Genomic DNA, 14251 nt, shown 5'->3' with positions numbered 1-14251 from the left:
AAACCAAAACAAGAAAAAAAATGTAGGGTGACAAAGTTACTGGGAACTCTTGATTCAGTTAATTGGAAGGATTAGAGTTGGGTCTGCTACGTGATTGCCCAAAGATGCTAAATTTGGGTCTTGCCCTCTATCTGGCAGTAGGACTTAATTGGGCTGATTCATTGTTACATTACTTCAGTCTTACATCATTTTAGTGGAACTACATTGGTGTTAAACAGAAGAAATGTAGTGATGAATCAAACCCACTGACGGTTCACTCTACATATTACTGCAGTCATTATACGATCCGTGGGCCGCAGACAGCAGCTGTATTTGATCATCCAAAAGAAAGCCAAACAAATACACTTCTACTCCGATATAACACTGTCCTTGGGAGCCAAAAAATCTTACTGTGTTATAGGTGAAACCACATTATATCGAACTTGCTTTGATCCGCCGGAGCGCACAGCCCCGCCCCCTCAGAGAGCTGCTTTACCGTGTTATAGCTAAATTCGTATTATATCAGGTTGCATTAAATCAGGGTAGAGGTGTAATATTATTAGTACTTATTTGATTAACAGTATCACTAGATTTCCCAATGAGGGATCAAGGCCTAACTCTACTAGCTGTTGTACAAAAATAGATTAACGACAGACTCTGCCTTACAGAGCTATAATCTAAATAGGAGCTAAGTGTACATTAAACAAATTAGAATTGTCTGTCTCTTACTGACCGTCTTCTAAGGTACTAACATGATCACAGGTATCTTAATGAGATCAATATGTAAAGCTAGCAATCCAAGCTGGTTTCTAGGAGGTCATAAAATGCAATGGATGTTGTACTTTTCCTTCCCAGAGCCTGGGGTCATTGCCCCAACTGCCAGGGACTTAAGACTTGTCTTCACTGAACAAGAGGTCTGTAGCTCAAAAGCCTCTAACTTCCACCAACAGAAGCTGGTCCAGTAAAATATATTACCTCACCCACTTTGTATCTCTCTTCATCTTCACTAGACTTTTGTACCTTGTATTAACTGACTGCCAATTAACTCAGTGTAGTTATTACTGGAGCTGGTCAGAAAATCTATCAAAACAGTTTTTTTTGACAAAAAGTGCTGTTTTCATCTAAGCCAAAACATTTGAAGACTTCTCAATTTTGACAAAAGATTGTTCAGAAAAAACAAAACAAAGGATTTCCATAATGTCAAAATGGAATGGTTTTATTTTTTTTTTCAAAACAACTTTTCAAAATGAAATTCATTGGTTTGTATATATTTTTTTTGTTTGTAAGTTTAAAATAGTTGAAATTGGAATGAAATTGTATTAACTGACCAAAAGCTAATTGATTTCAGAATAGCTTTTTGCAGGAAATTTTAATTTCCCTCCTCCCTCGTTTCAGACTGGAAATTTTTTTTTTGAGTCACAGAATTACCTGTGAAATGAAAAATCAGGTTTCCAACCAGCTCTAGGTCACATGTTTGTAAATACTAGTGTGGACACTATCCACATGTTTCCTCAAGGCTACAAATAATACATTTTAACCCCGGGGATCAGCATAGGATAAAGAACAAAACTGGATCAAACAGGTGGGCAGTGTCCAGACTAGCCTTTACAAACTTGTTTCATAATCTGAAGCATGAAAGTCTATTGAAGACAATCCCTAACAAAACAAACAAGACTGACCTGGCATCCTAATTCACATGGTGTTATCATTTATATTGCTACGCCATCGCACCTCCATAAAATTGACAACAGATAAGTATACCCAAAAAGGACAAAACCTTACTAAAGTCATCTACAATGCTGGAATGGAAAGAAGTGGATTACCAGGAAATAAAACACAGATCAGCAGCAGCAACCAGTGCTTGTGACACCAACACCAGCACCAGGTACTAGAACAGGGGTTCTCAGACTTTTGTACTGGTGACCCCTTTCACACAGCAAGCTCTGAGTGCAACTCCCCCTTATCCATTAAAAACACTTGTTTATATATTTAACACCATTATAAATACTGGAAGCAAAGCAGGGTTTGGAGTGGAGAGTGACAGCTCGCGACCCCCCCGATGTAACAACCTCGCAACCACCTGAGGGGTCCCGACCCCCAATTTGAGAACTCCTGGTGTAGAATTTCCAACATAAGCAACCAAAAAAAAAAAGGGCACACAGTTCTGCTTAAGGTCCCTGTACAAAACAATATAAAATTGAATAATGCACATAGATATTCTAAACACAAAAGGTAGTACTCTACAGAGTGAGAATCTAATACAGCACAGCATATATTCAGATTACCTCAACTCCAGCGGTTTCTCAGCACCCATACAACACAGCACTTGTGTCCCCCAGCCCATTAAAATCTTTCTTAGCAGCTTCGGAATTAAACTACATGCATCTCCAGCATCATTAGCAATGCAGAGCCAAATCAACAATTCAGAGAGGCTGCACACCAACACCCTCAGGACTATAAATGGATTCTTGTTAATAAGCAAGGGAAATAAATGAAAAATTAAACTGACTGCTGTTCTGAAGTCTCTCCGAGGAAGCTGTGTCACTACTATGCCTAAGGCTTTTTACTATATTTTCGAAGAAGAAAAATATGGGCTTTGTTACAGAGTCAACAAAACACAGGGCTGCTTGTTAAAGCTCAACCAAGCAATTATCTCTTTCTTAAAAAGTTGTCCCAGACTTTTTAAAGCATGACAATTGCCCAGTCACATTATGCTTTCACCTAGCTTTCAGAACAGCATACTGTACCTCCTGACATGTCATCATTTTCTCCAAAATACACTAATTCCATTGTATTTCCTGTTCTTCACTCTGCCAGGTTAACAACATTCACTGTGTTACTGCCCTATTCATAGAGGCAGACAGGAGAATTTACAAAATACAGCTTGGCAGATATGATGTAGTTAAACATCAAGTCTAAACTAGACTAGATGATCATGATGGTCCCTCCTGACCTTAAAGTCTGTGAGTCATTTACTTACATGTGGTCATGTGACTTTGGTGTCCAGGAACAAGGTAACAATAGTTAGAGCTAGTGGCAGCACAAACAGGTGTTGTGCCAGTTCCCCACATACAATAGCTAGCTCTTATATGGTGCTTGTCATCAGTAGATTTTAAAGATGTTTATACAGGAGGTCAGTATCATTATCCCCATTTCACAAATAGAACAACTGAGGCACAGAGGCGAAGTGACTTGTCCAACGTCACTCAGCAAGCCAGTGTCAGAACCAGAATAGAACTGAGGTCTCTTGAGTCTCATCCCACTAAGCCACACTGCCTAAAAATACACATACATACCGAAGATACACCCTGCACATACTAAACTCTACAAGTGACCCTTGGTTCTCCCAACGCACGACACCCCTATAGTTCCAATGTAGGATTTTTTCGTGGAACACTGGCTGCCAGCAATATGGTGGTTTTATATGGACAAATGCCCCCCCCCAACAAAAAAACCTAAACTAAGACCATATTAGCTCATAGTTCCTTGCTATCTAAGTGTGAATTTGCATAGACAATCCAGAATGGAAGGCTGTATTAGCACACTAGATCAAGCAGCCCCCTTCTGTCTGTGCACTGCTGAGCAGTGAAAATGAGTATTAACCCCAGTCTCAATTTACCAGATTTAAAAGATGTGTCATTTCCTTTTGGCATCCTATGGGCCAAATCCTTCCTTGGTAAGTGCAGTGAGGTACAGCAGGATCTCTACTAGATGTGTCCACTGCTCTGGGGATCCTGAAAGACTGGGCAGAATATACCAGACGTGCAATGGGGTGCATTTCACCACTGTTATGGAAAGGAGCAGTGTGTGCCCCATTTAGCATATACTGGTGATGGCGGCACCCACAGTAGCTGGCTGGGGCCCAGAAATGTCCCTCTGGAGTTGCTACTGAATGAATCAGGAGAGCAGCAGACCCCCTCCTCATTCTTCCCACCAAGTGCACCAGCACAGCATAGGCATCCTCTAGCCACAAAGCATGTTCTGCACTAATTTAGATTTTATAAAATTCCCCTAAAGTCAATAGGCCTGTATAGGGTTCTAGGCAGCACAGAATTTGGTCAAGAGCATGCAAATGCAAAATGCTTACAGGGTTCTTCTATTGTCCTTTTAAAAGGACATGCTAATACTGACCGATAAAAACAAATCTCAATGGAATCATATTCTCTCTCTATAATAAAAGCATATCTGTAATGCAAAACTGAAGAATAAACAAGCGTGGAGTGATGAGAAGAGGGCCTGGGCTCAAGCATCTCTGTTTCTACACCTGAAACTGTGAGTCTGAATAAGGAAATCATAATCCAGACAGTAGCCTCCAGTGACTGGATACAGAATGCACCATACACCTTGCAGTTCAGGCTCAACAAGGCAATTATCAGTAAAGTTAGTAGACCTATATAATCGTTTATGATTTCAGAGATTCATATATTTTAAGGCCATTATGATCTTCTAGTCAGACCTTCTGCATAACTCAGGCCATGGAACTTTCCAAATCCCTCACAAGAATATGCAGCAAAGGGAGATCAGTGTGCATACTAGTAATTTTCATCTTATCATTGTAAAATTTGATCTCCTTTAACAAGATAAACTATTAAAAAAACAACCCAAAACAATCAAGCTAGACCACAGTAGGGGAATACTTATGCCTAAGCATTCCCCAGCCAGTCACTAGGATGAGAGAGTTACGAAAATGTGTGTGAGAATAAGCATCTCATCATAACCTAAGCAGACAGATGAAAGGTACACCCTGTCTGCTTAGACTCTTTAGAATTTCAAATGTCCATGGGAAATGAGATCTGTTTTTGTAAAAGAGCAGCACTGGCGTGCAATTTATTCAGATGTTATAATATGACCTCTTTCTAAATTGGATGATTTCCCCTTCCATTCCTAAAGACCAGTATATGTCTTCCTCAGCTAAGAGCCCTGAGATCCACAATAAATAATCAGCAAAGAAGGAATCCACTCTACATGCATTGTCTGTTTAATTATATAAGGGGAAAGTATCAGATACTAATGCAAACAGAATGTTACAAAAGGGACAGGGGAAGAAGTAATTATGGCATGGAAAGAGACAAACACTTAGCTCTTTACATTATTAAAGTGCTGTGCAAATATTCACTGATTAAACCTAAAGCACTCCTATTGGGTAGGAAAATTGTATGCAGTGTTCTATCCATGCCGGCCCCGGGATATAAAAGAGACAAGGTGAGTGACATAATATCTTTTATTGGACCACCTGAAGGGCCAGATTCAGATATCTTAAGGGCCAGATTCTGATATTCTTACTCATATTGATTAGTATATTACTTCTCAGTTGACTGCACTGAAGTCCAAGATATCCCAACGTGAGTAAGGGTATCAGAATCTCATGTCCCATAGTAAATCCATCAGAGAGATGGGATTAGAACTCATGAGTTCTTCACAAATCTTCACAAGACCTAGCAAAATGGGAGCCACTTAACTTCAACATATGAGGGAGAGTAAGTCATACCACGGTGATATCAATTCCACATCTCCCAAAGGCTGCTGTTGACTACTCCCAAGAAAGGAAGCGGAATCCACTTGACTCAATAAAAGCAGACAGCGGGCAAGACAGATAACAGTATATTACCAATGCCAAAAAAATTGCCTCTAAAATAGCATAAGACACAGGAATATACAATTTGCTATATAGTCTGGTATCCTGTCTCTGGCCGGGCCAGTCCTGAGGCTTCAAAGAAATTTAAAGAAACCCACAATGCATCCAACAAGTTGTGCGATGCTGTACAAAGAATGGAAAATTTTCTTCCTGACTGCATGACAATCATTTTACACTTTGAAATAATACACTCCAATTACCCCTAGCTTGTTATCTTGCATGCATAGCTATACACAATATTAGTGGCCATAAAATTACCTTGGAGCAGAATCAACAAATCCCACAGTAAGACATGCAAAAAAGAGAGACAGCAAAATCTAATATAAACAAAGTCAAATACAAACAAACACTTAAGAGCATGTCTACCCAGGGTAATTATTTGATAATAATAAAAAGGACAAGTTGTGCAGTGGAAAACTGACTCAGAGTGGGATTATATAAATTAGAGAATTTATTTCAGAAGCATAATGTAAAGCCAATTTTGATCCATATAGACAAAGCTCAAAAAGACTAGATCCAACCTTTGGATTCTTAACTAACATTTTGAAACATCTGGTTCTGTAAAACTGGGGAGGAGTCTAAATAGTCTATCTATATGGGGAACAAATACTTAATAATGGCCTCTTCGATCTAACACAGAAAGTATAACGTGATCCAATGGCTGGAGGTTGAAATTCAGATGGGAAATACAGTGTACATTTTTAACGGTGAAAGTAATGAACCGCTGGAACAATTGCAAAGCTCATGGAGGAGATTCTCTGCCACTGCCAATTTTTAAATCAAGATTGGATGTTTTTCCAAAATATCTGCTCCAGGAATTATATTGGGAAAGTTCTGTGGCCTGTGTTATACAGGAAATCAGACTAGATGATGATAGTGGGCCCTTCTGGCCTTGGAATGTCTGAATCTATCAGGGCTGCTTCTCAAGTTTCAGCAAGTGTACAAAGATTAATTTATAAAGGAATCAACAAAGGAAAAGGTATCATCCAACAGTATCACTCAACTCCTTTTGCCATTACTGGCTGGAACCTGAAGGAGTAAGATGGTCAAGAAACAGTGACTTTCTAGATTTTCTTCAGGTGATAGAATTCTACTTGGGGCAAAGGATATAATAGAATCATTGTGTATCTCAATCCTGACCTGCAATAACCACTCATTATATAGCGCCTTCTTTTCCCCTTTCCTTCCCCCACCAATGAAAACCAAATGGAGACACATGATGAGGCAATATTTGTTATATGGAGTAATGACACCCATTTTAATTGCCAGCTATATAAGCAAACATACATTTGCTGAGACACAGGACCTTAGAAGTTAGATATTTTCTGTATCTATTTGTTCATCCCCCTCCATCTCCCTCCTTCTGCAAGTGTTGCCCACACTGACGCATCATGATACCGTGTCTCTGATTAGGCCACCTATTGATGTTTGAGTCTACCACTCCCTCTAAGTTAGTGAATCTGGTCATTCAGCTCAAGCAGTAGAGACTTATACTTTTAGATACAGAGATTCCAGCTTAGTCCCCAAAGATGACCTAGCCAGGAGTGTCATTACATTGGATTCTATTATTACGTACAGTATATTTTCCAGAGTTCTATGCAGTTTACTTTTAAATATCCCAAGCAATGATGTTACCACCACTTCCCTCAGAAGACTATTCCACAGCTGAATAATTACCATGTCTGGAAGCTTTTCTGACATTCAAGTTAAATTTTCTTTTTTAGCCCATTAATCTTAATTATATCCCCTTATACAATGCTAAATAATTTCTCTCTATTTTTAGTATCTATATCCAAAACTGTAAAGTCCCTGCCTCCGCTCAATCACCTTAGTCAATCTATACAGACTCATTTTTTAATCTTTCCTCATAAATCAGTCTCTTCAGTCCCCTAATCAGTGTTATTGACCTTTTTTCAAATGCCTTCACTTTGCTAGTTTCTTCAGGTGCTCTGAATTTAACATGGCGTCCCAAATGCATCCACTCAAAACCCGTAGAGCCTGTTGTCCCTCTGGTTCATAATAATGATGTGATGGAAAATTGCATTGGCCTGTTTTGCCACCATATTGTATTGCAAACTCAGGTCTAATTTGTTCTCCGTTATAACCCTCAGGACTCTTTCAGTACTATTATTTCCCAAGGTATTCCCTCACATTAAGTATGTGTGTTAATTTTCCTCAAATGTTATTTTTGTGCCTTTATTTCTACGCTTAAGTTCACTTCAGGTCTCTCTATGTTGTTTCTCAATGGAAATATCCACAGACTGAAGTTCTGAGCATGAAAGAGCAAAACGGACCATTTTCAATGTCACCATCTTGGTTTTTGCATGATGGTGGCAAGATTGCAAAGAAACATTATTCTTATCTAGGAGATACTCCACCAAGTTTCCCATAAAAATTTGCTGCTTCATTTGTGCACGCATACGGAGCAAGAGCTTTTATGTAGTGATGTATCTCTCACTACTCAAAATAAGCTTCAAATCATCCTTCAGTTTCTCAGGCAGATTGAGTTTCAGCCTGATCAACACAAAGGAGTGCATTGTGGCTGTCTGCACTATATGACTGACTGATGAGCAAAGATGGGTCTTCATTTCTACAAGCTGTGCGAATCCTCCAGCAATCACAAGGAAATAAATAAAACAAACAAACAAACAAACAATACAGCACATATATGTTGCTTTTCATCAGTAGATTTCAAAGGGCTTTGCCACAGAGGTTAGTATCATTACCCCTATTTTTCAGACAGGAAAGGTAACGAAGGTGTAAACACCTTTGAAGAGGAGAAAGATTTTAAACAGAATAAAATTCTAGTCTCATTTTTTCCACCTGCCATTGTTTTAAACTAGCTTTTAAACAGGACTATATTCATTCCAAGCAAAAATTTTCAGAAAGATTATTCAAGTAAGGAAATCCCAAGATCATTATGTGGCATCTACTGATTTAGCTGTCAGATTTCATTTAGCATTCAATACTAGTCCTACATTTTGGCTTGCCTGGAAACTCGAAATGCAAATATATTTGCACGGTGGTTTAAAGGAATAAGGATAGAACCTTACCTTACACCACAATTCCCCCTTTCAACTCCATTCTACCCCCATGCCATACAGACAAATTCCAAAAGCACCAGATGGTTTAGAAACAAGCTGGTCCTTATTAATGGTCTGATTCTGTGGAGGACATCAACCGGCCATTCTGCACACACTTCAATACAAAATTTAAACATCCTTTAACAATCATCTGTAGCCTGATAAATTATGATCTTCAAACCAGTGAATACACAACCAGTTTCCCTTAATAAAAACTAATAACACTTCTGAATTATAGTTATCCTAATATTACATTTTTCATCTTCAAAGAGAATTAGCTAATTAATCTTCATGCCACAAACAAGTTATAGAAAAAGCAAACACCACACAGAGGACGTACTTCCAGACATGCAATAAGCAATTTTCATTTCTGTTCATTGTGCATAGTGTCAGTGAGTTCTGATTAATTACTGGATCACAGATGTAGGCAGATAATTACCATTTCTCGTCATTCAGCAAACATTAATGCAACCTTAAAAATAAAGAGAGTACAACTGATCAAGTCATTGTGACCAGAACTTTTAAAATAATTCCTGATCTTACTTACATGAAGGTAAACCAGAAGAAACTGGCCTGCAGATAATAATGGTATTAAATCAGTTTAAAACTGGTTTCAGTGAGATCAAAATAGGACCCAGTGGCTTTACTTCTAATGTAACTATGCTAGTTCTCCATAGGAAGGGCTGGGTTCTGAACTCACTTACCTCAGTACAAATGTAGAGTAATTTCACAGTAGACCTCACTGTGATTTACAGGGGGATAAGTGAGATCAGAATCTGTTCCATAATTTCTAAAGCTTTCCCATTATGTAGTGAAAATACTCAGTTCTTCAGAGGTGCCACATCTTTTTTTGTTTTGCTAGTTTAGAGCATCAGTTTTCCTAGTTAATAAAGCAGTGGTTTTCAACTTGGGGTCCGCAAACCCCTGGAGGTCCACAGACTATGGCCTGGTCTACAGAGGGGCAGGGGGAGGTGTCGATGTAAGATATGCAACTTCAGCTAGCTGAAGTTGAAGTACCTTATTCCGACTTACCTCCCGTCCTCACCGTGCAGGATCGACATCCGCGGCTCCCTGTGTCGACTCCGCTACCGCCGCTCACTCCAGTGGAGTTCCAGAGTCAACGGGAGCACGTTCGGGGATAGATATATCATGTCTAGATGAGACGCGATATATCGATCCCCCAAAAATCGATCGCTACCCGCCGATATGGCGGGTAGTCTGGACATACCCTAAGTCTAAGATTTCCAAAGGGATCAGCACCTCCATTTGAAACCATTTAGAGTCCCCAAATGAAAAAAGGTTGAAAACCACTGCTCTAAAGCGAAGAAAACTCAAACTAGGCCAGAACCTTTGTTGGTCTAAATTGGCATTGTTTCAGGATCTGGATCAGTCTATCTTTTTTCCAATTATTATCCTTTATAACATCCCCTCAAATGTATAGTTAAAGCAGGAAAAAACTATTTTTCTCATTATCTATTATTTTTGTTCAGCGATTAAGCGCTACTTACATTTTCTATTTACAATTCTAATATTTTTTCACAAGCATTTATCGTATAGCTATAGAACATTAAATCTGCTGGCTTTCCACATAAAAAATTAGAATACTTTTACTGGCTCTCTTTACAGCTGCTATATTTTACTCCTACATTTCTACCTCCTGTTAAAAAAAGAGTCTCCTCCAGAATACATATTAGTAAAGGGGGGAAATTGATTACAACTGTGCGATCAGATTTTCAAAAAAGCTTAGGGGCAGTTTTTCAAGAGCAAAACACCCACAAATTGGAGCCAAATTCTGTACTACACTGAGGAGCTTGGATTGTGGCACTTATGGCCATATTTAAAAATAAAAAAAGAGAGGGCTCGAAACATAACATGAGGAATTCTTTTGAAAATCTGGCCATTTATTTTGGTGCTAAAATAGGAGCAGAGCTGTTTTGAAAATCTGCCCCTGATTGTGGATAAGCAGTTATGGCCAGAATTGTTAAAATATTGTTCTACTTTAAAGTGACTTCCTCTGCAAGTCCACTGGGAACAACTTTTCATTCAATATTCTTTCCAGTCTCTTCCTATAATTAGATTATTAATGCGAGAACGGAAGACTAAGCATCAAGTTATCCATTCAGCAGGGAGGGGTACAAACATGACATCCCAATCAATCCATGTTTCATAATAAGTAAAATATTAATAGATTACTATGGGAAACTATAAAATAATGTGTATTGTTCAATTTAGTTCTGGAATTAAATTTCAGATATACTTTTCTTTACCTAAGAGATGTAGTAATGAAAAAGAAGCACTCTCACTAGACCTTCCATGAACTCGGTGGCTATAGTACACCTTTATAATACATTAATCCCACTATATCCTGAAAATCCACACGTATTGACTATGATAGCTGATTTATATTGCACTACTCAATTAATTCCAATTTCAAGAAAAATGGCTAATCAATCAACTGACTTTCCCCCTCTCCCCCCCAATGGATAAAAGGCTTCTTACCTTTCATCTTCTCTCTCACCATTGGTCCTAAATTAAGCATCAACACTTTACTTTTAGACTATTACAGGTTGTATCTTTTGTTTATTAAACATTGTGCCAGCAAATGCAATCACTGATTGTTTCCTGTAATTTAAAATGAAATGCTTAAAAGCATGCTGGCTGGAAATTATGAACACCATAAAGGCTAAATCATTTCCTTGATGCACTTTTTGCCCTTTCCAAGGCTGTCTGCTATTGGTGATTTCACGATACTAAAACACAGACATTCACCAAATTAATGTGGTCTTGAAGAGTATTAAACAACTCAACCTGCATAAAATTATCAGATTTGTTATAACTTGTCAAAATTATCAATAACTGCAGACACAAAAATGGAAGTATACAACCCCATCCTGTGAATTCCTGCTCATGCATATAGATCTCACTCATGTGGATAAAGATTACAGGAGCTGACCCACTGAAGATAATTTTATAGTCAAATTCAGTTAAAAGACGAATGTTATTGGGACAAAACTACTATGTTTTTGTGTATCAGCCTCAGTTACATCTTAGATATGTATCTCTGATGTGAAAGGTGACAGCAAATACATTAATTCTATATTCATATGATATGTTAAAACATTATGTTGGCAAGCAAATACGAGGGCTAAATATCAACCTAGCATTGACAGAAACGTATTGGGTAAGCAACAACTAAAACTATGTTTTACTGTACATAATAGAATGCACAGAAATATTAACCAGAAATCTTGCTGAATATCTCTAAGACAATGTTAGTTAATGTATAAAGGTTTTATAAATCTCTCTAATTTAAAACTCTTTACTTGGTATACTTACTATTAAAAAGCCACCAAAACGAGAATGTTAAAATAGATTAAAATGTATATTAAATGGCTAAGTTATAGGGGTTTCACAATGCTATTGCTTTATTTTCTATTGCATAGTTTATTTCAAAAACTTAAACATTGTCAATAAACACATTAGAGATACCACCCTTATCATTAAACCACTAGACTATGTATTATTTTCTAAGCATAGCTTGGAATAGACTAGGAATTCCCACTACATTTCAGCTAAAATGTAGTTTCCACTTGGGAAAAAAAGGTGTTTTGTTTTTCTGATTTTCTGGAGAAATAAATGATTCAGAAAAAAAAAAAAGATCAAAACTACTTTTTCCCAATACCCAAGTCTATCTCACTGAACAACAGACGGTTGTCTAAAATCCTGCTAACTGTGCTACAATTAGGTGATTTCCAAGTATTTAACAAGTCATCCCTTGAGAAGGGATACATACAGGTGCAATTTATGTATTTGCCTTCAGTGGGTCTCCGGGGTTTGGAAAATCAATCCATCTCCCTAGAGACCATTGTTGACCGCACCAAAACATTTCCTTGTTCAAACCAGATCGTTTTATTTCATTTTATCAAAGTTCCCCTAGCCTAGTGCCTCGTGTCTATATCCTCAGGTGAACCTGTTACCAATCAGAAATGTACAGCAACTCAGGATAATCCTACCAAGAGAAATCACAGGACCACTGTAGCTGGTGGGCTTAAGGTGGGGCTGGACGCCGTCGTCACTCAAAGGTGCATGTTGTTGATGAGACCTGCATGCGCAGGGATGAAGCTACAATAAGTTATGCAGCGGCGTTTGCTTTTAATAGCCCTAAACTGGCATCACTCACCCCGCTGCGGGCCATTCAGGCAATTCCCATTTCAACTCTTCACCCCTCAGAATAGCTACAAGTCACACACCGGACAAAACAACCACCTACCAGCAGCGCCTACCAATGCAGAGCGATCCCCTTCCAAGCATCGCCCCCCCCGCCTTGCTCCTGATGCCTTTGGACGAAGCTGTGGTGGCGCGGGGGTCCCCTCTCTGTGGATCCCAGTTGCCTGGACTCTCTCCGAGCAATGCCCGGGTGGAGGGGAGCTCAGCTCAGCTCAGCTCAGCTCCCCCGCCGTTCGCAGCCACGCGGAGCCTGGCCCCCCACCCAGCCGCGCAGGGAGGCTCTGCGGGAACGTGCCCGCTATAGACACGAGCAGAGGCGCCCACCCCCTCGCTCCACTCACCGCGTGCGCTCGCAAGCCGGGGGCCGCTCTGTACGTGCAGAGGAAGAGGGGCTGCGGGTGGGAGGCAGCAGGAACAGAGCGCCAGTCAGTCCGCCGGAGCCGCCCGCATGGCGGTCACACGCCGCCTGCGCTATGGCAGATATTGCATCTTGCTGCCATTTCCCCCCTCACCTTGGATTTATTTGCCGGTGGGTTCGATGACAGCACCCTCCCCTCTCCCCCGACTGCTGCAGCTGCTGCGCGCGCTGGAAGGTGCAGTCACCAGAGGGGAGCAGTTGAGATGTACAACGCGCTGCGCCTGCACTTGGCGCTCTGCCCAGGACTTGGGCTACGGGGTGGAGAGAGCAGACTGGAAAGCAGCATCCGCTTCGCAGACAGACAGAGAGAGCGAGCGCGCGAGCAATAAAAAGCAAAACACCACCCTCAAGAGTTTGGCCAAGACGCCACGAGGAGCAGGAGAAGAGTGGTGGGAAGCACGGATCGGCTTCTCCTTTTGTTCTACTGCTTCCCGGCCCAATTTAAAGAAACCTCAGGGCGGCTCTCCAGAGTCCCCCTTCCACACCCAACACGGTAACAGCCCGGGGGACACTCAGAAGTTCACTTCCGCGAGGAGTCCTGACATTCCGAAATTTCCCTTTCATCCCGATTTGGAGCAAAAAGTCCACATTTCAAACTTTCCTACAAAACAAAATTTCTGGGGAAAAATAGTTTGGGAAATATGGAAATAACCTTTTTGATATGTAGCCCTTGAAAAGGGTCGTTTCCATATTTATATATAAATATTGGAACTATTGAACCAACTATATTGAAGTTGAAATGAAGCGCTTCAACCTTGTCAAAAAGAAATTTTCAAATACTTTTTCACTAAATTGATAAATTCCCATTAAATGTTTCCTGCATGAAAACTGCTCTGTTGAAAAAATTTCCACCAACTCAACCTTCACTCTCCCTTTCTCAACCACTTAAATTAGGGCCTGCTGTGTTTC

General features: G+C 39.8%; 1 protein-coding gene across 3 annotated transcripts in view; it reads right to left on the bottom strand.

Moving 5' to 3' along the window:
* Positions 1-13418, bottom strand: part of PRR5 (proline rich 5) — a 152716-nt gene extending 139298 nt beyond the window's left edge. Inside the window, exon 1 of one of the 3 annotated variants that reach the window (XM_050924962.1) lies at positions 13266-13418. The gene's annotated coding sequence lies outside the window, so the exon portion shown is untranslated. Of the gene's footprint in view, positions 1-12967; positions 13158-13265 lie in introns of those variants that run through there. The other 2 variants (XM_050924983.1, XM_050924972.1) reach the window with 2 other exon arrangements.
* Positions 13419-14251: the final 833 nt, after the last annotated feature.

The sequence above is a fragment of the Gopherus flavomarginatus genome, chromosome 1 (assembly GCF_025201925.1).
Source record: "Gopherus flavomarginatus isolate rGopFla2 chromosome 1, rGopFla2.mat.asm, whole genome shotgun sequence".
Lineage (NCBI taxonomy): Eukaryota > Metazoa > Chordata > Testudines > Testudinidae > Gopherus > Gopherus flavomarginatus.
Note: the sequence above shows the minus strand (reverse complement) of the source record. Positions and strands in the feature narration are given on the sequence as shown.